At 47.5% G+C, this 26,080-nt stretch overlaps 1 protein-coding gene across 4 annotated transcripts in view; it reads right to left on the reverse strand.

The window, feature by feature from the left end:
- Nucleotides 1-26,080, reverse strand: part of SLC25A18 (solute carrier family 25 member 18) — a 284,586-nt gene that overhangs the window by 195,623 nt on the left and 62,883 nt on the right. Inside the window, exon 1 of one of the 4 annotated variants that reach the window (XM_085652172.1) lies at nucleotides 19,131-19,355. The exons of 2 other annotated variants lie outside the window; for them this stretch is intronic. The gene's annotated coding sequence lies outside the window, so the exon portion shown is untranslated. Of the gene's footprint in view, nucleotides 1-19,130; nucleotides 19,356-26,080 lie in introns of those variants that run through there. One more of the 4 variants, XM_085652169.1, reaches the window with a different exon arrangement.

Here is a 26,080-nt window from a genome sequence, read left to right on the forward strand (position 1 = left end):
GGGAATCACTATGGGAACTGAAGGAGATTCTGACTTAGACAGAACCCTGACACAGGCAGTCTTGATCTGTGATGGGGACATTGATTTGTCCCTAACTGTGAGCCCCAGTAACCTGGGCAAGTACAGACAGACTCCTTTAATTAATGAAAAAGTGGCTCAAGCCTACAGGGACACATGTGCCAGTGTCACTATGGTGACATCAGGCTTTGTGGACCCTGGACAGTACATACCAGGTGAGAATTACCTGGTGACCAATGCCAGCAATGCCACTACTTCACATAGTGTGGCAGTTGTTAACTTCTCATGGGGAGGGGTAACTGGCCTCAAAAGGGTTGTGGTTAGTGCAGACCTCCCAGTAGAATGTTTGTTGGGCAATGACCTAGAGAGTTCTCTATGGTCTGAAGTGGAGTACAGGACACATGCAGAGATGTTAGGTATATCACCACATGTCCTTGCTGTGACCAGGTCACAGGCCAAAAAGTGCCTTACTGAACCTCAGGTCTTGGATCCTGGAACAATGGACCAAGCACCTACCAAGAAGAAGAACAGGAGGGTCAAGGCTGTGCCTTCCCCCCTGCCTCAGAGTGATGATCAACCTTCCCAGGAAGCTGATCTAGAGGACCCTGAAGGAACTGTCCCTGAAGAGCTTGAACCTGATCAGGTTGAGTTTCTGGGGACAGGGGGACCTTCAAGGGCTGACTTGAGGCAGGCTCAGTTATCCTGTCCCTCTCTTGAACCCCTCAGACAGCTGGCTGCTGCTGAGGCTGCTGGGAATGCTCAAGGTACCCATAAAGTGTATTGGGATGAAGGGCTCCTTTATTCAGAGGCTAGAGACCCCAAGCCTGGTGCAACCAGGAGGTTGGTTATACCTCTGCAATTTAGGGGCTTCCTTCTTACCTTGGCCCATGATATTCCTTTAGCAGGACACTTAGGCCAGAACAAGACTTGGGACAGGCTTGTCCCTCACTTTCACTGGCCTCACATGAATGAAGATACCAAGGAGTTTTGTCGCTCCTGTGTGACCTGCCAAGCCAGTGGCAAATCAGGTGGCACAACAAAGGCCCCCCTAATACCACTACCTGTGGTGGGGGTCCCCTTTGAAAGAGTGGGAATAGATATAGTGGGTCCCATGGATCCTCCCACTGCATCTGGGCACAGATTTATACTGGTGGTAGTGGATCATGCCACCAGGTATCCAGAGGCAATTCCCCTTAGGACCACTACAGCACCTGTTGTGGCCAGGGCCCTGCTGGGAGTTTTCTCCAGAGTGGGGTTTCCTAAGGAGGTAGTTTCTGACAGAGGTACCAACTTCATGTCAGGATACATGACAGCTATGTGGAAGGAATGTGGTGTCAACTACAAGTTCACCACCCCTTATCACCCACAATGCAATGGGCTTGTTGAGAGATTCAACAAGACCCTAAAGGGTATGATCAAAGGATTACCTGAAAAGCTCAGGCGAAGATGGGACATCCTTCTACCCTGCCTTCTGTTTGCTTACAGAGAGGTCCCACAAAAAGGAGTTGGCTACAGCCCCTTTGAATTGTTGTTTGGGCACCCTGTAAGAGGCCCACTGTGTTTGGTGAAGGAAGGATGGGAGTTACCTCTCAAAAAGCCTAAGCAAGACATAGTGGACTATGTACTTGGTCTCCGCTCCAGGATGGCTGAGTATATGGAGAAGGCATCCAAAAACCTAGAGGCAAGCCAGGCCTTACAGAAAGCTTGGCATGACCAAAAGGCTGTCTTGGTTGAGTTTCAGCCAGGACAGAAGGTATGGGTGTTGGAGCCAGTGGCCCCAGCAGCACTCCAAGACAAATGGTCTGGACCCCATACAATCCTGGAAAAGAAGGGAGAGATTACCTACTTGGTGGACCTAGGAACTCCCAGGAGTCCCCACAGGGTACTCCATGTTAACAGGTTAAAAACATATGTTGACAGGGCAGACATGGGCTTGCTCATGGCTACAGATGAGGGACAGGAGGAAGAGAGTGACCCTCTCCCAGACCTGTTGTCTCAGAACCCTGAAGATGGCTCAGTTGAAGGAGTGACCCTTGGAGGCAACCTCACTGCCCATCAGCAGACTGAATGTAGACAAGTTCTACAATCATTCCAACATCTGTTTTCCTTGATACCTAGCCAAACTGACTGGTGTACCCATGTGGTGGACACTGGTGACATTCTGCCTGTAAAGAACAAGCTTTACAGACAACCTGACCACGTCAGGGACTGTATAAAGGCTGAGGTACACAAAATGCTGGAATTAGGTGTCATTGAACCCTCAGAGAGCCCCTGGGCTAGCCCAGTGGTTCTGGTCCCCAAACCTCACACCAAAGATGGCAAGAGAGAGATGAGGTTCTGTGTGGATTACAGAGGACTCAATGCTGTCACCAGGACAGATGCACACGCTATTCCAAGGGCAGATGAGCAGATAGACAAACTAGGTTCTGCTACGTTTTTGAGCACATTTGACTTGACAGCTGGCTATTGGCAAGTCAGATTAGCTGAGGAGTCTAAGGCCAAAACAGCATTCTCAACCCCAGGTGGGCATTATCAATTTGTGGTGATGCCCTTTGGTCTGAAGAATGCACCTGCCACCTTCCAAAGGTTGGTGAATCAAGTCCTTACTGGGTTGGATGACTTTTGCGCAGCATATCTTGATGACATTGCTGTCTTTAGCTCCACCTGGGAGGATCACCTGATCCACCTGAAGAAGGCTCTTGAGGCCCTGCAAAGGGCAGGCCTCACTATCAAGGCTACTAAGTGCCAGATAGGGCAGAGTAAGGTTGTGTATTTGGGCCACCTTGTAGGTGGAGGCCAAGTTCAACCACTGGAGAGTAAGATACAATCCATCAAGGACTGGTCCCCTCCAACCACCCAGACTCAAGTTCGAGCTTTCTTGGGCTTGACAGGGTACTACAGGAGGTTTGTTAAGAACTATGGGTCCATTGTGACTCCTCTTAATGATCTGACATCCAAGAAGATGCCCAAAAAGGTTCAGTGGACAGTAAGCTGTCAAAAGGCATTGGATGACCTGAAGGAGGCCATGTGCTCTGCACCTATCCTGAAAAGTCCTGACTACTCCAAAGAGTTTATTGTCCAAACAGATGCTTCTGAGTTGGGTGTGGGAGCTGTGCTGTCACAACTTAATGTAGATGGTCAAGACCAACCCATTGCTTTTATTAGCAGAAGGTTGACCCCCAGAGAGAAGAATTGGTCAGCTATTGAGAGGGAGGTCTTTGCTGTGGTGTGGGCCCTGAAGAAGCTGAGGCCATACTTGTTTGGCACTCACTTCAAGATTCAGACCGACCATAAGCCCCTCTTGTGGCTAAATCAGATGAAGGGTGAAAACCCCAAACTGCTTAGGTGGTCCTTTTCCCTACAGGGGATGGACTTTACAGTGGAGCACCGGCCAGGTACTGACCATGGGAATGCAGATGGTCTCTCCAGGTACTTCCACTTAGGACATGAAGACGAGACTGGTCAAGGCTAGTTTAATGTCCCTGCGTTTGGGGGGGGGGGGCGGGTTGTGTAGGAGAGTAGGGTCTGCTATCCTATGGTCACCCCAAATTTTTGCTTTTTGCTTCACTGGTTTTTGACATATTGAGGCTGTGGGCCTGCCAATCAGACCCCCAGCCTGCTGTTCTCTCTACTAAATTTACACTATGCACCCTAGGTGCATAACCAATTGGAAGTGGGTCACCCTGTGAGCCCCTGTACCAGTGTACACTAGGTACCCAGGGCATTGGTGTATCCAAGGCCTACCAGGGGCTGGCTGAAGCATGTATTGTGCCACCCCTGGCCTGGCCTAACCAATTTGACACAACTGGCTGATCACTCAGCTGGGGTAAGTTGGTGTAACCACCTCTTACTTAGGTGTAGTATACCTATACCTAACCTTAAATGGGACACATGTTAACCTATAAGTCACTCCTATGGCAGGCCTTAACAATCCTGAAGGCAGAGTGCTTGGTTCCATGTGAGATGGTGCTCTGGCACGAGCTGAGCCTGTCTGCAGTGGTTGGAACCACTTCCTTCTACTGTTTCCAGATATCGTCATACCATATACTCTTAAGTGCATTATGAACCTCGCGGTTAAATGCTATCTTTGGTTTGGCTTTATCAAAACATGTTGAGTAAGGTGTCATACGAATTGGAATACTAACCCCTCGCCAATTCTGGCGACGGGGTTAGCATTCCACCCTTCTAGAGGGACACGACATGTACAGTACCTGAAACCCGGGTAAAATCAGACAGAGCCTCAGCTCCACAAAATGGATGCTGCCACCACAGACACAAGTCTGCCCTCCTGCTGCTGGGAGTCCTTCCACCTTGGGAGGTGTGGACAAAGGGTTTCCTGCCAGGGGAGGTGCGTGCACCACCCCAGACAGGATTTTGTGATGGCTACAATATCACCCGCAAGGACCGCGCTGACCATCCAGGGGAGGCATCGCTATCGTCCACAAGAACACCCTCCACCTGACCACTCCCTCGAACCACCCAAGGACAACCATGGAACACCTCCATTTCAAGATCCAGACCAACTCAAACACCACCCTCCGCTGCACACTCGTCTACAGGTCTCCTGACCCTTGCCCACCCTTCACCGACGCCATCGTAGAGCTCATCGCACCCCAGAATCTCGCATCCACCAATTACATCCTACTCGGCGACCTCAACTTCCACCTGGACAAACCCAGTGACCATAACACAGCATCCCTTCTGGAGAACCTCGCCAACATCTGACTCAAGCAGCTGGTCACCACTCCGACCCACACAGCCGGATACACGATCGACCTCATCTTCTCTGCCAGCGGGAACATCACCTACAGCCACACCACCGAACTTCTGTGGACCAACCACCACTGTGTGCACTTTGCCTTTACCACTCCCACAGTACACCACCACCCTCATCACACACCCCGTTGTAGCTGAAACAAGGCCACCGAAGAACATCTCATTGCCTTCCTCAGCACTACCACACCGCCATCAACAGATGCCAAAACCTCAGCACGCAATCTTCACCGATGGTTCTCCAACTGCGCCGACACTCTGGCACCACTCAAGAATGCACTAGGCAAGCAATACTCCAAGAAAGCCTGCTGGTTCACTCCCACCGTCCATGAGTCCAGACACACCTGCAGACGACTCAAGAAGAGATGGAAGAACAACAAAACCCCGGAAACCCACACAACCTTCAAAACTGCCGTCTACACACACCACCGCCTCCACAAAACCACAAAGAAAATGGTCCTCCAAGACAGAATCAACGCCAACGCACACAACAGCAAAGAACTCTTCGCCATCGTCAAGAAGCTCATCAGGCACAACAGCAAGACCAGAGATAACCCACCCTCCCAAGACCTGTGCAACAAACTCAGCACCTTCTTCCACCACAAGATCAGGCAAATCTACGACAGCTTTGACACCAAGACCCTGCCACAATGCACGTCACCACCACACGCAACCATGCTGCACCCAAACAGATCCTGCTCGACTGGACTCCACGCACCACAGACGACACACTCAATGAAGAGCATCCATTTCGGAGCCCGATTGGACCCTTGCCCATATTCCATAGAGCAGCCACCTTCATCACTCCAGAGCTTTGCCGTACCATCAACTGCTACATCGAAACCCCCACCTTCCCTGACAACTGGAAACACGCCAAGATCAATCCCCTGCTGAAGAAGCCATCTGCCAACCCGACAGACCTCAAGAACTTAAGTCCCATCTCCCTCCTCCCCTTCCCAGGCAACGTCATCGAGAAGGCCATCAACGCCCAACTCTCTGAGCTCATTGAAGAGAACCACGTTCTGGACATCGCTCAATCCGGCTTCCAAAGTAATCTCAGCACCGAGACCGGACTTCTCGCCACCACCGACGACATAGGCTCCCTCCCCGACCTTGGCGAAACCGCAGCAGTCATCCTACTGGATCTCGCTGCCGCCTTTGATACCGTCTCCAACTGCACCCCGATAACGAGACTCCAAACGTCGGCATCCGCGACAAGGCCCTGGACTAGATCCACCCCTTTCTTACTGGCAGAACACAGTGAGTGAGACTACCTCCATTCCTCTCAGAGCCTACAGAGCTAAGATGCGGAGTACCCCAGGGCTCATCCCTGAGCCCTACCCTCTTCAACGTCTACCTGGCCCCTGTCGCGGCTATCGTCAGAAACCACTGACTCAACATTGTCTCCTACGCCGACGACAACCAGCTGATCCTCTTTTTCACCAACCAACCCACCCACAGCCGCCAGAATCAACTTTCACAACAGGATGAGGGCTGTTGCCACATGGTTGAAAGATAGCTGCCTCAAGCTCAACTCGGAAAGACCAAAGTACTCCGCCTGGGTCCTGCCCCCCTCAGCCTGGGATGACTCCTCGTGGCCAGCCGCACTGGGAACCACTCCCACTGCCCACGCACGTAACCTCGGTGAAAGATCCTTCTCCTATCTCGCCACCAAGACCTGGAAAACCCGGCCCTCCACCTGAGGCAATCCACGTCTCTGACCCAATTCAGTAAGGATCTCAAGACCTGGCTCATCGACTGAACCTCAACGCCAGATGGATCAGCAGCCCTTTTGCCCCCTTGGCACCTTAAAACCCTCACGGGTGAGTAGCCGTACTATACAAACTCTTGATTGATTGAGATAGAGTCATCTTACGAAGAAGGAAGAACAGTTAAGACACTTGTTTTTATGTGTGGAATTGCTGCTCTTTTTTTCTATTCTTAAAAGCTCAACCCTGTTCTTACAGCTTTCTTGAGACAAGTTTTTTTAAACAAATTTGGCTACCTAGAAATGCAAAGTTTTTATCCTGGTGATGTGTACACCCAATGCAACACTGGCCTTGGTCTGAAATTCAAATTTGGTGGTCACTAACTACGTGACCTCATAACTCAATGTCTATAATATTTTGCTAATTTGTCAGTCATTTGACCCATAACTGGCTGTTTGAGAGGCAGCCCCTGTAATGGAGGTGGGACATCTTAGCTGCGGGTATGTCTGGGGTACCCTTAGCAATGTAAAACAACTAGAATGCCCCCAGGAGCAGAGGCTTGCCATTATATTACATGGAACGTATTGCTTCATCCAATCTTCAGATAACTGCTCCATCTCCGAAAGAGTTCTTAATTCTATATCAGTGAAAATGGCATCCCAATTTGTGAGGCCTGAAATGAAACTAGACCATACTTAGGATGGGAGCCGACCAAAAGCTGCTTAAAATAGATTAGTCTACAGGAGCCTTCCAATTCTGTGATGGTCTTTAGACCAGAGGTCTTCAAATTGGGGGGTGGGGGTGGGGGGGGCCCTAGGGGGTCCTCAAGTGATCCCAAGGGGGGCACCAGTCTGTGGCCAAAAGAAGCATTATGCTCACAGCAGTGCTTTGTTTTAAGCAGGGGGGGAAATAGCAGCAGTAAGCCTTTCTGTAATGGACCATCACTAACATCTTTTGTACTTTATATCTGGCTGGGAGAAGGTGTCAAAAGGGAAGAATATTTTTACATTAGTAAGGCCTGCCTGAATAGAATAGTATGTTTGACAAGCATGTATTTGGTTGTATTTTTAAAACAGTAAGACTATTTAACTGCAATGTTTAAATATGTATCCTGTTTAAATAAGTCAAGACATATTTAAACATTGCCAATTTTATAGAATAATTTTGAATCATTCTGAGGGGGGAGCCAGTTCTTTTTTTTTTACTGGGGGTGCGGCATTAAAAAGTTTGAAGACTTCTGCTTTTGACTATTGAAGTAACTCAGGGAGTCCAGTCTAAACAATTTCTCCAGTGGCAGACAATGTACGACCACCTAAGCACCCATTCCTTCTTCCAGGTTCACCAGTGCAAGTCCTTTACTAGTTCTAGATCCTTTGCCCCATTGGAGGTGCTGCATCCCTCCAACCCTTCCAAATTTACCACGAGTCACGATTTTCACATAAAGTGGTAAAGTCAAAACTTTGCAACCTTTGCAGATTTGCTATGCTTTCAGCAGACTGTTGCAAGGCTTAAGGCAACAAAGAAGCCTTCAACTTTGCACTGTCCCAGGTCAGTCAAGTCTGTGCTCTGGAATCTAAATGTTGACCGACTTCTGAACAAGTGAGAGGAGACTGATGCATTCCCTCGTCTTCACTGCCAGAATAATGTGTGGATACATGAAATGCTGATAATCTTCTGAGAGATGTGTAGTTTTGTGACCTTGTGATCTAGGGGAACGTTGTCTAGTACCAGGATATGCTCCTTTATGTAACCATGGGCCAGATGTATCAAACTTTGGTCGCAAAATACTGGTCACAATTTGCGACTAAAGTGCTAATTGGTAAACCAACCTAAATACTGATAGGTCGAGTAGCAAATTACCGATTCCTAGTGAATCACACTACAAAATACTTCATGAATAGTAAGGAGGTAGATTGCAAATTGCGCCTACTAGGAATCACAGCCATCACGGGAATAGTAGCCTGTTGAGGTTTGTAATTGTTTTTAAATCATCCAATTTATTTTCTTCAAATGCAACCCGTTTTCCTTAAAGGAAAACGTGATGCGTTTAAAGAAAAAAAATAATGAACAGTGTAATCTTCCTAACTAAAGAGCAGGCAGTGGTCCATGGGACCACCGCCAACTTTAAAAAAAAATGTGAACATTCACAAAGGGCGAGTTGGATCTTGGGGATCCCTTCCCGTTTGCAAATAGCTTAGCACCTCCTTTGAGAAGGTAGCAAAAGTTAAATGTTTTGCAACCGGAATTCAGATGCAAAATATGAATACATACCATTCCAATTTGGTATTTGAAAGCAACACCCTAAACATGCCCCTTCTAAATACTGAATTGGTATTTGGTCGTAAACCCAAATTGTGATTCGGTAACATGTTACCGTATCAGAATTTGGTTAGCTACATCAGAAAAGGCGTTTCTGTGAATCAGGCCGTTTGCGACAGCAAAAAGGCTTTGTGAATCTGCCCCCATGTTCTTAAAAAAACAGCTAGAATCCAGCACAGATCTATCCCTATGCAGAGCTCTCTGACACCCATTAGGGCTTGTTCCCCTCATAAAAAACGGCAAAATAAATAAGTAAATCTCCCATTATAGGCTATGTTGGAGGATGGTATCCAGGCATACAGAAGTGCCTGGATAGTTTATGCTCCTGTAATTTGAGGGGTAGCACAACCGTTGTGTTACTGTACAGCAGTGATACGCAAAGTACGGCCCGGAGACCGCATGTGGCACTCCAGACCTTGTTCATGCAGCCACCTGGTCAACGACAGCACTGGACTCAACTCAGAACAAACATTCAAATGAAGCTAAATAAACAGGCACACATTTATTTAACGGTTAATTTAAGTTAAATAAAGTAACTAGGTTATCCTACACAGCCTAAATTGATAAACACATTTATTTTTAACGACATCTTGCATTAAAAATTCTAAAAATTTTTGAAGTCTGTTCAAAATTCAAAATGTGTATATATTTAACATGCAGACCCGTTTCACCTTAGTACATCAGATTATAACCCTGTATTGAGAAATCTTTTTTAGGTCTCGCCTGGCGTAAGACTACGCAGACATGCGCAGTCTCGCTGGCGAGATTTAATGATTTGAAGAGATTTCTCTAGTGGGCTTTAAGCCCCGCCCCTCTTTTCCATTGGCTGGCGTCACCATTTATGCTAAACGGTGGCCAGCCATTGGAAAAGAGCTTCCAGTGACGTACACTTTTCTCTTTTAGAGCCGTCCCAGTTGGACTGGCTGCCCCGACTTACTGCTGGCGTAAAAGTTTTTTTTATCTTTATGGGGCCAAACACATGGCCCCATAAAGATAAGAAACCAGTCAGGCGAGCCAGTCCAACTGGGACGGCTCTAAAGGAGAAAAGTGAAAGAGAAAAAAAACGTAATTGCGAGCGCTTGTTATTCATAGTTTTCCTTTGTTGTAACGTGATATGCACACTTCATTGACAATTGTGATATGTACCTTCATAATGAACCTTGTTCCATGTTTCATGAATGTAGCTCAAAGGTTAGATGCCCGCAAAATATCAGTTTCCTGTGTTTTTGTGGCAATAACTCTTAACGCGCTTGGAAACGGTTGGCGCAATGATCTCTTTCTCCATTATATAAATATAAATAGTGCATGCATTTCTCAGTGTGGTGCGTTTTTGTATTATTTATTAATAACGTGGAGTCAACATACTAGGCTGAAGAGCCGCTTTACCCGAGTACCCCGTTGCACATTTGATGGACAGCACCGTCCAGCCTGCTGGGGTCCCTCCCCCATCAGGCGAGAGGGCACCGGAGGATTCTGGAATGTTGTGTGTGGTAAAGGCGGCCGGGGATGCCCTGTGAGGAGGCCATGCTCTGCTGGTCCGGTCCGTGAGAGCCTCCTCTCCCTCGGATCCTGGCACCAGTCCTCTGCCCCCCTTTGCCCTGGAATGCAGACTGCCCGGGAGGTGGGATTCGAAGGTGCGCGGTCCGTCAGATAGCCCCTCTCCTCCCTCAGCTCCGAGAAGCCTGAAGTGTTTACAGGTACCGCTTCACTGCTCGCGCATTTTGTTAGGAACGAAACTAGTGCACAATGGGAGGGACAGGCCGCTGGCTGTACAAAGCTCTACGCCTATTGATGACGCGCATTATTTATATTGCGAATTACGTATCCCAAAGAAACAGAGAGTATTATGTTTCTTAAACAACCCAGGCGCAAACCAAATAGTTCCTCAGCTCTGAGGTAATGGTAAACAAATGCATCTCAGAAGCCATAAAGGTTAACTCTATAAAAGAAAGAATGAACGCTTAGGGAGACAGCCCGGAGTATTCTTCTAAGGTTTAGCGGGGCATGTCCACTCTGCTGTCTTGTCTTCAGCAGCGTGTAGAAAAGTCAAGTGTTGAGAAATACTTTAGAAATACTTTCAGGGCTTTAAATGAGATGAAAAAACTGGGGGTCTCTCAAAGGGGCGTGGTCAATGTAATTAGGGCGTGGCTTAAAACACATAAGCTAAAAATCTGTGTTTAGCACGGTGTGCCGCCCGACTTGTATTTTACTGTTCCTGTCATTGCGTAATGATATACAAGTCACATCATACATACAAGTCAGGACTATTGGCTTTGTCAATGGTTGCTAGCTGCATAAGATAAATAAGCAGCAACTATGGCTTGTATATAATATTTAATAAAAAACTTCCACTTAAAGCCCTGGTGACACCAGGACAATGTTGCTGCTCCCGAGTTTCAAAAAGAGAAGGGAAATCCAGAGAGAAAATGACTCTCTTTAAAGGATTTGCCTTCCTCTACAACGCTCATCGATGTGGCTGCTGTCACTAGTCCTGGAAAAAAACGGACCGCCTGTGCCAGGGCACAAAACAGAGCCCAATGGAGACCCGTTTCCAGGCCCCCTTAAAAACAAGCATTGAAAATGCAATAGGTCTAGCCTTTTATTAAGTTAAAGCCATATGCTTTGCTAATGGTATTATATAGCAAAGCAAATGGCTTTAACTTAATAAAAGGCGAGGCCTATTGCATTTTCAATGCTTGTTTTTCTAAGTAATAAGTTTTCAAACATGAATTTAGAAACTTCCATTCTTCACCCCCACACCCTGACAACAATGCCAATAGTGAACTAAGAGGCAAGTTAGTTGTTACATGCACTCTTTGGGTGGCTTGGGCTCATGTTATACATGAACAACATTATGGTCTATTTAGCCAACCACAGGAGGTTTTGTACCACATACATCCTGCAGTCAGGTATTTCGAGATCCTCATATGTGATAATGAAAAAGGAGGGAAAGTGAAATAAAACAATTGCCTAGGATCACACAATTTGGTTAACTGGAGAAGAGAAGCTGGGGTTTATCCAGAGTTGGTGGTTTCATTTTGAGCAATTCATACACAAGATGTATATACTTTGTTTCCCTACACCCACTTTATTGCCCGTGCCGCCCCATCCCCAATGTCCCGATCGTCACCCTGCCGGCATCAGTGCGGGCCACTATCACATCACAGACCAAGCTTTGTTGCCCCTGGGAAAATGTTTGCGAGTACCCATGCCATAAAGGCTACTGGCGGGACATTCTCACACCTACTCCTCCTGGTTGTCACCATAAGCCTCGTGAGACAAGGCGTTCCCAGCCAGATGCAGAGTCTTCAGTTTCTAGACGTTTGGTGGGACTGGACACTTCCTAAGCTTTGTGGTAGTGTACGTTTGTAGGAAATTATGCTTAGTCGCACTCCCTTAGTATTAAATGTGTTACTATAAGAAGGGCCGGCGCTAGGCATGGGCAGCGTGGGCAGCTGCCCAGGGCCCCGCGCCTGCTCACAGCCATGGGGCCTCGCACCTTTAAAAACATCAGAAGTTCCGAGGCCCAGAGGGCCCCCTGAGAGTTTATATTTTTCTTTTTTTATGTCAATCCCCCCTGCTGGCCCGTCTCTGTGGGCCTAATGGCTGCATCTGCATGTTAATGACAGCAATTAGACAGGTAATTTGAGTGCCCTTGCCTGTGAAGTGGCCCTGTCCCTGTATGAATAAAAAGACAGAATATCCTGTAGGGTCACAGCAAAGGATAGAGTGGCGATGGCAGCGCATCACAATAGAAACTGCTCACTGAGGACAAGTGGAAAGGGAGCAGAGAGGCAAATAAAAAGGGCAAGACAAATGGAATACAGTGGGGGGGAGCAGATAGGTGTGTGCGCTGCATTGAGACAAGAGGTGCAGGCAGAGGAAGAGAATCCGCGTGCAAAAGTGGATGGAGCAGGGTTTAAAGTCTGCTGGGTCACTCAAGTCTTAGACCCGGTAGTAACTTAAAATGGACATTGAAAAGGGGCCCTATATTCATGTCCTTAACTTTGCCTGCAAAAACATTGATCCAGTGTCTGCACAATGAATGAAAGTTCTGAAAAGCAGGTGATGAGACGGACCGCTCTCCATTTTTGCACTCACCCTCAGAGGTAAAAAACAAATCTTAACTCTGCAGCAGTGCCACCCTTCGCTACCTTTAATGCAACTTCAGTGAGACTTATTATAGTTCTTTCACAGTCTCATCATGTCAGAACTGGAGCATTTTCAATATTATATACAAGGAAGCTGTAGATGCTGCTTATTCATCTTATGCACCTAATAACCAGACAAAGCCAATAGTATTGGCTTGTTCTAGGAGTAATTTTACTTGTAATATTTATCTGGAGACAATGACAGGTTTTTTTCATCCCACTTAAAGCCCTGCTGTCAGGTCAGTATGTTGGCCGTTTTTTAGGTCTCTCCTGACCCAGCACATGCGCTGGTCTGCGAGACATTTAGTAAGTGGGGTTTTCAAAGTGCTACCCTATGCTTTTGGTGGCCTAGCGCTTGCGTGCATGTGCGCGTGCACGCGCGCAGCCGCCAGCTTTCAGCGCCCGAGGCGCCATCTGGACCATGATTACTTTCAGTTTTGCCGCTCGCGTGTTTGCTGTCGCGCGCGCACCCCTGCTTTTACTTTTGCCGTCTTGTTCTCTTCTGTCTCCGCTGTATATTTTCACTTGCGATTTTCTCATCTCCATCTCTCTTATATTTATTTTTCCCACCTAACTTTCTTTAGTTTTTGCTTCCTAAACCCCATATTACCCCTCTCTTATCCTCTGCCCTTTATACATATGTTCGCACTCGCGGTGATTCGCTTTCCGTTCAATAGAACGCCTCCCGCGAGCGCGCTCGGACTGTAATGTTTGGCACTTTGCAACCATGATTTACTTTTATAATTGTGTTACTGTGTTACTCAACTCCCCAGAGTAGATACAGATGAGTTTTATTACTGTGTGTACGCACTTTTTTCATCAAACTGAACGCCTCACGCCAAGTCGCCGACAGCTGCGCTTGGTTCAGCTCGCCGGTCACGCCCTCCAAAGTATCTTTCTTTCTTTCTTTGATGCTTTCTTTTCTTCCCCCCAAGCATGCAGCGCCAACCCTTTTCTCTGCGTTGCACTGTCCCGTCATCCGAACTTGCTTGCACTAAACGCTCCCGCTTCTTCCAGTGCAATCGTGGTTTCCTGGTGAGCAGCAGACTTCCCGTGTCGTCGGCGAGGCTGAAACACTATTCCACTCCTGCTGCAGCCAGCTTTTCCTTCGCTCCTGCTCAAGTTGCTGGCTCCTTCTCATGCCTGCAACACACCCCGCAGGCTTGGCATCAATGCCATGCAGGACTTGGAAACACCTCCGAGGCAGCCGCACTTGTCACCAATGGGCCACCGATGACCGTTTTCCGCCGGATATAGCCGTCGCCACTTTTTTATCTGCGCAGGCCTCCCCGATGACGACTCCCTGCTTGCAGCCGCTGACCTCGCTGTTCCTCCTGGCGATTCCTCAGCATGTTCCTCTGCTCCTCGCTGTTTCTTCCTGGCGGCGACAGCTCCGTCCTCCGCAGGTCCCTCTCGGCGGCGATGGATCCCAGGCACCAGGTAATTCCGCTTCAGACTGATCGCTTAAAATCTCCCTCCAGGATTGAGTGGTTAGCAGCTGGTTTGGGAGGCGACCAATCCAGTGCACCCCCCTTTTTGCGGTCTTGCTGGGGGGGGCTGAATCTGCACTTCTTTGACTCTATGGAGCTTGGGTTTTACATTCCAGTCCAAAATCTTAGAGTGATAGCAGATTCTGTTTTCTTTCTTCCTTTGCTTTTGTTTTCAGCGTCCTACTGTCTGCACAATCTGGCCTTTTCTCGCTTTCCATGCTTCAAAAATAGATACAGCTCCTATTTTCATCCGTCTGCAATGTTGCACTTCTCTCTGGACTTCCTGCTTGTTGTAATTTGGAACGAGGCAGTTCAGAAAATAAAACGTTGTACCAGCCGCACACCTGGAGAGATCATTTATTCCTGTTATTTTAGCTTCATAACATTTCATCCTTTACTGACGCTCTCCGTTACCTACCTCAGCTATAACCCCACCGCTGCCCGTCCCTGTCTCTGCTCTCTCCTGCTCTCACCCCGTGCTTCCGGTGCCCTCTGCCTGTCCCGCTCTGCTCCCTGCTCCCTGTCTCTACTCTCTGCCCCCCACATCCCCCGCTCTCACCCCATGTTTCCAATACCTTATGCCTGCTTAGCTCTGCCACAGCACCCTGCCTCTACACTCTTCGTCCCCCGCTCTCACTTTTTAGTTATGTTTTATATTATTCTATGTGAAAGTTTTAACACTTTTATTAGAACTTTCACATACAATAATATAAAACATAACTAAAAACGTATAAAATCCCGAAAGCGAGACCTATTGGCTATGCCAATGCTTGTTTGGCTAGTTGTTGACCTGCTTTATGGTCAGGTGAGCCGGTTTTTACTGTTGATTTTTATGATAATAAAGCAAACATTGCATGCAGCAAACTCAAATCAGTGCAGTCTTCCATACCTTACAAAAAACGTATACAGCATGTGTTTACAAGTTAAAAACTGCGCTAGTTTGCAAACATGGGACACTTTTCTAGCTAACTAACTCCCTAATGGGGGCCCCTTTTATTTTGGTACAGAGGCCTATTTTCTGTCCCAGTCTGATGCTGCATGTTAGGCAGGGCCACTGGAATTATGCGATTATGCGGTGGCGGCGATTTCTGAATAATTATGCATTTGACGCATTTGCCACATAATCCATCAACACTGCATAATCTATAGATTTTAACAACACAATTGCATTCTATCTCAAACAGTTCAAAAGTTACTAAAAATGCAGCGACACGTCTTGCCGCATGTGGGAAGGCCCTTTTAAAAGCTGGAATAGTCAACTTTGTTTCCCACTGCTAAAGTTGGGTGTTAAATTGGTACTAATGAGGTGCAACCAGTGCCCAAACAGTGTTACCACGTTTAAAAATGGCAAAAAAATGAAGTAATACTATTTCAAAATGTGCCGGGTTACGCCGCATAATTTGCCTTTTCTTGCCACATAATTTACTCACCCTGCCACGTAATTTAACCCTCTCCTGCCACATAATTCCAGTGGTCCTGCTTTTAGGGTAATCCATGGCAGTGATTTTGTTCCCGTTTATTTCACATGCTTTACTTAATCTTGCATTCCCCAAGAGTGCTAGCTATTTCCAGCATGTGGGTTTGTGTATCTTATTTCACAGCATCTGGATGATTCACCCTTTGTACTGAGTCGCCTCCAGGTGTTTATAACAGGCTACAGTTGAGCACTTTGGAGTTGAGGCTGCAGGCAGTACAACTTTCACACTGTGCCTGTCTGTGGGTCAAAAAGATGTTCAGATTACATGACCATTCAAAATATGTCCTCTCTGCAGAGCACAAAGAGCAATGGCCCTGCATTGCAGTTGTGATTTTATGCATGTGTGTGTGAAGGAGCTACTTATTGGTCAAAACAACTAGGTGAAAGTAAAATCATTTATTGTAGTTACTCATTTAGCTTAAACTGCTAACAACCATTGACAAAACCCAGTCGCAGCAGGCTTGAGTCGGCCGGGACTGCGTTTTGTCAATGGTTGTTAGCTGTTAACTGTGGGGGCGGGGGGGGGGGGGGGGGGGGAGAGGGGGGGGGGTTAATTTAAAGGAAAAAAATAATAACTTTCTTAGCCGGTCCGATCCGGTTCCGCGTCGTATCTGCTTAGGGGCCTCACATGTTCCTATTCTGACCTGGGGCCCCACATATCCTAGGACTATAAGTACAATAGGCCAGGAGACTGTCTCGGACCAGATGGTCCCTCACACACGAGCCTGTGTTGTGTTGTGTTGCTTTGACTTCAGTGAGAGCAGACACTCTCACACTTGTGCATTTATTACTTTAATCCACTCTCTCGCGTCGGCGCGCGCTAGGTGTGAGGTTTTATCCTCTGCGGGCATGTTTGTGCTGCTTCCCTCTGTGACGCAGAGGCGTTGTCTCACTAGTGCGTTGTTAACCTCCGGAGGCAGGTCACGCTCCCTCACGCTTGTGCGTATTATTTGTGGTTTATCATGTGCGGCAGGGCACTTTCTCACGGCTATGCCGTTCCGCCTTTTTCAGGGAACGATTCTGTCCTGCGTATATGCCGGGTGATGCATTTCACCTCATACCCTGCAGCGAACAACAACCTCCCTTCCCTCGGACAGGCTTAGCAAAACCTCCTACTGTGTGGGCTGCTGGGAAAGAGCCCCCGTCTGACGCCTCGCGTATTAACGTTCTCCATAGCACTGTGTGCATTGTCAGGGGACTCTGTACCTGTAAGGCCTGTTTCTGGTCCAATGTAAGCTAGAGACCCAGCTCTTCTATGCCTCGGATACCTGGGGGCCTGTTGCTGCTGGAGGGCAGGGGGGTATTCCGCTGCCTGGACCCGAAGCTACGCTGCGGCTGGCAGCAGTGAGTGCGTTTGTTAACATGGCTGGTCAACGAGTCATGCATGGCTGGTCACTCGTCACTGAGTCATGTACTGAGCCGACAGTGCTGGACCCTTACAAACTATTCACAGAGCCCATTATGAACAATATCAAGAGAAGAGACCCGTATGCCGCAGCTGCGTCCTGGCCCTGTGTAGACACAACACATAATCAGAAACAGGAGTCGGGCAGGGGCGCACCAGCTCTGCTCCGGGCATGTTGTGGGTAGGTGGACACAGGACATAATCAGAAACGGGAGTCGGGCAGGGGCGCAGCAGGGCTGCTCCGGGCTTGTTGTGGGTAGGTGGACACAGGACATAATCAGAAACAGGAGTCGGGCAGGGGCGCAGCAGGGCTGCTTCGGGCATTGTGTGGGGGTGTGCCAGTCGCAGGTCTGCTCTGGTTTCCTCTCAGCAGGCTGGCCTTTAGGAGTACCAATAAACAACGTAAATAATTATTTACTACTAACAAGGTTATCCGAACGAGGAATGCACTGTATACCAGGACGCACCCCGTGCTCAGGGCTCACCCACGCGTGTCCTGCTGCTAGAAGCGAGGCCGATGCCCCTGCGTTCACAGCTGTTCTAGATTAGAAACCACACACATGTATGTACTCCGCTTTCACAATTCACCCTACAGCCAGTATCTATCCAGATATCAAATTCCAGATATGCCGTGTTCAGAAAACGCACAATGCAACTAGCGATCAGGGCTTGTCCAGGTGTGCCCCTACTTTCAGAAGTAGCCCACCTGTGCAACATATAACTCGCCGTGAGTGCATGTGCACTGGTTTCCTGGCTGAGCGGTGCCCGGTTGTGTCCAGGACGTGGTCTCTGTGCTCGGAATCTGCCCAGAGGTGCTCTGCTTTAGAAGGCCCCAGAGGTGAACCGCTTAAAGAACTCACCCGGGGCGCCCTTTCCCTAGAACCGCCCACTCTGATTCACACTCAAGACTTCCCTCTTAAGTTCCCACCTGCCCGAAGAGTTTTGTTGAAAATAAAAAAAAAATAAACAGAAGGGCCCAGGATTAATGGCCTGTTGTCCTATCATCAGGGCCTTCCAGATGTTCACTCATGCGATGCCCACTAGTCCTACGCTTAGAACGTGCCCGCCAGGTGTGTCATGCGCCTCACTTAGCCAACTACACGTGACACTTCACCAGGATGGGGGTATATGCCCACTTTCACAGGGCACCGCTTGGCTCACCGCGCCCAGGGTCTGAGAGAAACTGCAACCCCCCCCCTCCCCCTCCTCAAGGACTGTGAGGTCACAGGTCACCCAAGCTTCCCCACCTCTCTGCATCGATTCCTAGAAATCATAAAACGCACACGTTCTCAGCTCTGGACTATATTGAAAGGCTTACAGTAATGTTACGTGCCAATAACATGCAATATAGACGGCAGTTGCCTCGGGCGCGTTGTAGCTATATTGAGGCCGCTTTACACAAAAATACACATTAGCTTGGTGGTTTGACATAGTGATCCCCAAGTAACAAAAATACCACATCCCAAAGTATCGCACAGTTAATATTAAACCATCAAGGATTGTCACAGAAAGAAAGAAACCCCCCCACTCTCCTCTTTGGCCTCCCTAGTTTCTTTATTCAGGCATTAATGTCAGTCATTCTCTTTGTGCCAAGATTTGGGCTTCAGTGCACGTTATATACCCCTCTCGGCTCCCACTGGATTAAATATATATATTATAGCAAAATAACGAAGGAAAAAGTTAGAAAATACATTCTTTGGGTAGAACAGAAGCAGCCTCTTTAGTAAAAGAGTAGAGTGGTAGTTGAGTGCGGGTGTGCGAGTGTGTGTGGGGGAGGGGCATGCATACCTTTTGCAGAGGGTATATAAGCACTTGCCTGTCAGTGCGAGGAGCAGCGCCGCGTCTGTGTGAACTCCCGTCTAGTCAGACTCGAACCGCAGCCTCCCCGGCCTCAGCACCGTGCGCACATCCCCTGATTAAGGGACCGCCACAAACTCCCAGAGCCCGCGCTGGAGCCGAGAAGCCTCTGTGCAGCCGCTCCTCAGGAAACTGGGAATGTGCTCTGCTCCCTCGCACTCAGGGCAGGCCCCTCCCGAGGACCCACCCTCCGCCGCCCGGCCCACTGCAAATCTTTAACTTTTTTTTTTAGCTAAAATAGGTTTTCTGTCAGTCTGGTGATTGGCGGTGCAGCAGCGGGCGGATGTCTCCGATGCCACCCCAGCCCACCTCCCCAGGGCTGGACTCGGTGACGTGAGGGGAGAGGCCTTTATCGTGTACAAATAATATCCGCCTCGTGGGCTCCCCCCTTTCGTTTGTATGCCAATACAAACTTTTCTCATCTGGCTGTGTCCAAGAGTTACACAATCGAACTACACGCTGAGCGCAAATAAAACAGTGGAAAAATCCAATTGTAAATGTCACAATGCACTTTTTTTCTTTTCTTTCAACCGGATAAGGTTTCTCTGTCTAACTATACAACAAATGCTTGAGGCACAGATAAAAGTAAAGAAAAAAACAAATGGACACATTACACTTGCCTCCCTTCTCACTTCTAAGACACATGGCCTGGGGCAATAAACCCGGCCACCCCACCTGCCAATCAGCTGCTCTACGCGCCGGCTGCTTCCACGTACACACTGTTGTATACACATTCCAAACAAATGAATCCTCGATTTGTGTGAAGGGCTACTGCACTCAGTGTGTGTTTTTTTAACTAAATTGTAAAAGTTTTCAGCGTGACTCAAGGACAAAGCATTTATAACTTATTGCCGGCCATCTAGCTCCCGTTGCAATGTTCACTCTAGTCTTAGATTCTTACACACAGGCAAAAGTGTAGTAATATTGACTCGAAACAAGAGCAGATGTCAGAGGTTTCCAGATCAGCATACACACTTTGTATGTTGCCAAACCAACTTGCTACTAACTCCTCTTCCACTGGGGCTGGCGCATTAAACCTACAACCAGGCGCTGACTGAGTAACCAACCCGATGGCATGCAAGGAGCTCCTGCAGTGAGCTTAGCGGCTACACGCAGCTTTCTTCAGTGCTTCTCCCTGACTGCAAATCATACAATTATTCTTACAATGATTGTATTAATGGAATGCAAGGAATGATGCTGAGCATGCCATGTGTATGAGAAATCTTTCGTGCTGGCACAAACATACATATACCAGGGATGAAAGTCTTGGCACTGAGCCATGCAGCCCTTTCAGCCAGCTTCCAGACTGACCGTGTTTCCCCTTGGTGGACCAACAGCTGTGAGCCCATAGGAGGCGCTCCACCACTTTCGATCTCAGTTTCACAACACATCACCAGCTCTGCTGTTTCGCAATACAAGTAGATGTACCCCTCTTCCTCGTACTGGGGGCTTCTGATGCCCCCGAATGAGCATATGAGGAGACTGACTGGTACTTTAGTGAGGGCAGAAGCTTCTTTACATATACCCCACACAGAAGAGTTCTCTGACCATGTCCAGGTGTGACCTGCCCAGTCTTTGATAACTGGAGGCCCTTCTCTATCACATGAGTTTGTGTTCTGAGGAGGTCGAGTGCAGTGTCAAAGGTGCATGCAATACAAGACAGTGGTGATCTGCACAGGGAAAGGCCTATCCGGCATTACTTTAAACCCTGGGCTTTCTCCTTGGTGGCCTCATAACACTTTTATCCTTGCACGGTTTCTAGCTGCAGAATACATTCAGCCTAAACACCAGTGACTGTGGGAACATACTGATCTTGGTCGACCCACTGGCTGCATTCGATGCCACAGACATCCCCTCCACCTTGATGGTAAAGCTCAGTCCAGGATCTGGATACTAGATCTGAGAAGGGAGTATGGTTAGGTCTTGCCTATATGTAACGTTAGCTAGAGTTCTAGACTTATGTAACTATAAAAATACAAGCAAATGCATCTATACATATATGGGTTTTGGGCCAGCCCTCTTCATTCATTGGTCTCTGCAACTATCATTCACATTCTGCTTCTACCCATCACAGCATAAAGAATGGCACTGGGGCTGCTGCACTGTGAGTGACAGCATTTTGCCACATAAAATAAATGCTCTTCAATGTCATGACTGGTTTGATAATACCTATTACAAATGTTTTTTCGGATTTTTTGTCATCTTTCGTGTTTACATTATATCTTCAGATTACAGAAATTCAAAGGCAACAGTAAATTTTTTTGCAAAGAATATATATTTTTTGATGTGCATTAAAACTGAAAATTGTTAAGCAGTTCTAACTACACTTGCCTATTAGGAATCACCTGTAAAGTTTCAATTAAAATGACAAGCAAGAGTTATTTTTTGTATTTTCTTTTTTCTTTTTTATTGGAAGCGTATTGCTGCCACATTTTGGTGAAAGGATATTTCCTCTTTTCTTTTTTTTGTGGCATGTGCTTGCAGTATAAATGAAAAATATGAACATCATACCAACTTGTCAAGAATAGAGCTATCCGCTTTACTAATCTTTGTTTTTTAAAATTGTATTTATTCTGTAACCTTCCCTAAGAGCGCTCCACGAGATCAACTACATGAGACATACTTCCATTTCTGTACAGTCACTTTCTACACTCCCTTGCAAGACTGCTAAATAAGTACCAGTGAACTTTGAAAGTGGTGTGGCGTAAATACCTGCTTCAAATTGGCAGAGCAAGTGAGCCTAGCCTCCTATAGTGGTGTTAGGTAGTGTGAGAAAGCTTTGATGAACGGAGCAAACTTCTCTATCTCACAGCAAGAGTGTCACATATGTTCACAAATATTTCAATGCAGTCAGGCAAGTCTGAACCTTCTTCTGTGCTGGGCTCTGTTTCCTCAAAACAATATCTTTAAAATGTCACTAGTAAAGCCAAACTGCCTGGCCCCCTTGCAAGGCTGCAAGGTTTTATTTATATATTTTTTCAAACATAAAAAGTAAAAGTTGTGTGCATATATTCGCAAAAAAGTAAGGAAAATTTGAAACATCGCAAAAATAAAGAAAGAAAGCATGACATGAAAGCAGTAACCGGTCTACATATGTGCACAAGCAAAATGCCATCACTACTAGTGCAGAGAACAATGGAAAACCAGCACAGGGAAAGAGATAGAAAGATGCATTCAAAGTCTTCCAGAGAGGGTACCATAAGCTAATCCTAGAATCCAAGAGAAAGGCCCTAGTCAAACGAATAAACAGCAGCAAAGAAATATTCGCAATCATCAAAGACTTCACAAGACCCACATCTGGCACCAGCATCATCAACCCATCACAAGACCCGTGTAACAACCGTGGGAACTTCTGTTGCAGCAATATCGCAACCATATACAGCAACTTTGCCCCATAATCGGACCCCCTGACCCTCTCCAGAAGTATTCCAACGACCAACGAAGGTAACAAAAGCACCACGTAGGACACCATTTGCACAGAGGAGCCCACAACAATCATGAAGATCATCCACCCCTTTGGCAAAGGAGCAATTCCTATCAGCGAGGCCCTCACGTCCATCCTAAACATCTCAGTAGGTACAACCACCTTCCTGGAATCATGGAAACATGCAGTCATCAGAGTCCGCCTAAAGAAACACTCGCCAACTCGCAAATTAATGACCATTATCCTTCCTACCCTACCCAACCAAAGTCTTAGAAAAAACCCTCAACAAGAACATCTCCAGCCACCTCTCCAAACACCAGCTTCTCAACGCTACACAACTAGGATTCAGACCCAACCACAGCACAGACACTGCCCTTATAGCAGCAACAGATGATATTCGGACAATTCTCAACAGAGGCGACACGCCGACCTACGGTCATTCATATGGCTGGGCAAGCAACCACGCATTGCGCTCCAGACCCTCCAGCGCCATCAATACAGCGGAGGGATTTCACTACCGAACCTGGAGGCTTACTATTGGGCGGAACATCTAACCCCCATTAATGACTGGCTGCATACCCCGGCAGATCACCCAACCTATGCTTTGGAGAGATATAAGCTATCCACACACAACATACTCCACTATCTGTATGGGGGTAAGGCGGAGAGAACGCTCTTGCCAGCGACTTTGATCACGCTTAGAGCATGGGCCCGAGCGACTAGATCCACGGGATGGGAAGAGAAGCCAACACGTCAGACTCCACTGTGGCACTGTACATGGTTGAAGGAACTACATAAACTGAGAGGCTTCCAAAGGTGGGATGACATAGGGATCTCCACCATCGGGGACGTGATCAGTAAAGGTGAATTGAAGACGTTCGCGGTGCTCCAGGCAGAGTTCGGATTAAACACCACTCAACGTTACAAGCACCTACAGCTAGTTCACGCTTGGAAGACACAGCAGGTACCCCTACAGGGCATACCGGAGTACTCACCTTTGGAAGGGAGACTCTTACAGGGACAGATGGTACATCAGGCAGTCTCACTTACATATAAAACCCTCACGAACAACATGCTGGGAAACCTGGCGAAACTCAGAGCTACCTGAGAGGCAGACGTAGGGCAGTTTGAGGACTTAGACTGGGAACTGATATTGATGCACCCCCGGGAAGTCGCCATTAAATCAAGGCTGAGGTTAATCCAACTAAATATACTACACAGGACCTACTTCGACCGAAGGCGTCTCCAGAAGATGGGTAGGATAGCGGACGCTACGTGTCTCCGATGTCATACGGAACAGGGAGATTTCTACCACACCCTGTGGTCCTGTGAGGAAATTCAAACGTATTGGTCTCACATCTTCACAGAATTGGGGGAGGTGCTGGGAGTTGAGCTACCACTTGACCCGAAACTGGCATTACTGGGTATGGTGACCGACATAGACCTGCCGCGCCCACATATCATTTTCCTGGGGTTGGCGCTGGTGGTAGCGAAAAGGGACATCGCGAAATATTGGGGGGTGGCGGAGAGGCCGGAATTAGAGGAATGGAGGAGAGGTCTGGACCTCTATATGGCAGCGGAACGAGTGACATATAAAGCGAGAGGCTGTCCCAAAAAATTTCGAAAGATATGGAGCAAATGGAGGCAGTACCATGGCCTAGAGGTGGGACACATAGGAGGACACACGTAGAAGGGAGGATAGGGGGGGACGGGAGGGAGAGACCACATGATAACGAGGAGGGCCAGTGCAGGACAGTGACGGCGATTCATTTGGAGAGGCCACACATACGAGGTGCCATATCAGGCGGTGGGGGGGGGGGGGGGGGGGGCAAGCGTGAATACACTATACCAGTATGATACCGGTGGACGGGAGACTCATAGTTGGCGTGATGTGGGAGTTGTCGGTACACCATGGAGGGAGATGTGCTATTGGTTCTGTGGGCAGGGGGGGGGGTCGGGAGGGGGGGGGGGGTGTTGTGGGAGAAAAACAATACAAAAGCAGGATTGTGGGGTTCTGTAACAGCTATGATCTCGTAACGAGCTATAAGTCGGTTATGTGGGTTGAGATGTGCCACAGCTGTAATCTCTTTTTTCATGCCTGCACAAAAATAAAGTTTTAAAAAAATTCTCAACAGAGGCGAAACTGCAGCCCTCATCTTTCTAGCCTGAAGAAACCCACACTAGACCCTTATGACCTCACCGGCTCCCGGCTCATCACTCACCTACCCTTTATCAGCAAGATCATCGAAAAAGCAGTAGCCAATGCCCTCCTGACCACAGATCAAGATGACACCTGCCTCCTGATATTGCTGGATCTCTCAGCTCCATTCGGTACAGTCGACCATATTACCTTCATCCACTCTGGAGTCATGAATGGGATTCACTGGCAATTTCCTTCACTGGTTCTCCTCCTCCCTTTCCAACCAACACCAGTTTGTTCACAAAGGCACCTCTAGGTCCTAAAAGATCCATATTGCTTGCGGAATTCCCCAGGGTTTCATAAAGTGGTCTTTCATCTTCATTATCTATATTGAGCACCTTGGGGCTCTACTCCCATTTAACAGCATCAAAATTCATCAATATGCTGATAATACGCAACCCTACTTAAAAGTCTCCTCTGAACCACATATCCAATGCATCAAATACTGCCATCATCTCATACAAACCTGGATATCCAGGGCTTACCTGAAGCTCAATCCCGCCAAGATAGAATTCCTGTTATTTGCCAAGAACAACAAGCAAGAAGTCTATAGTAGTAACCTGGATTAATGAAATGAACTTTGACGGTTTCAAACCACAACTATCAGAAAATGCCAAGTCACTTGGATTCACCAATGACACCAACTTCAACTCCCATGGAACAAATTGCCAAAAAAGTAAAGATGGACCGGTTCCAGCTGTTCCTTCTAAAGACATTTAAATTGTTTCTTCCAGAATTCAACTTTGAAATTGCTGTTCAAGCACTCCTACTCTCGCATCTGGATGGTGGTAACACTCTACCCCACTGCTTCACAGACTCCATGTTGGGCTCCCACAAGGGCACCCAAAACATGGAAGCTTGACTTTTTCTGGGCATGAGAAATATGATCACATCACACCCTTCCTGTTGTGGCTGAAGTGCCCCTCTGACCTGTAAAGTGACAGTGCATTGTTTATATAATAAAACCAATGTATTAGAGGTACAGCTCTGATGCAAAGATGTGTCTAGATGTTAAAAGCTGTCTCAGAATGGGCAACAGCAAGCACTAAGAAATCATCTCCTGTCGCCTTAAACGAAGTGTACAGATTATGTAGTAGGAAATGCTTTCTAAAAAAAGCGTTAAAGAGAAGGGTATACCCAAAATCACTGGGACCTGGGTGTAGAACAGTATAGAACCTGGTGATCCCAGTACTATTACATCAAAACAGTGTAAATCGATACAATACAGTTATAGCAAAAACAAGTAGTCAAAAAGAG

This window comes from Triturus cristatus, chromosome 4_1, assembly GCF_964204655.1.
Source record: "Triturus cristatus chromosome 4_1, aTriCri1.1, whole genome shotgun sequence".
In the NCBI taxonomy this organism is placed as follows: Eukaryota; Metazoa; Chordata; class Amphibia; order Caudata; family Salamandridae; genus Triturus; species Triturus cristatus.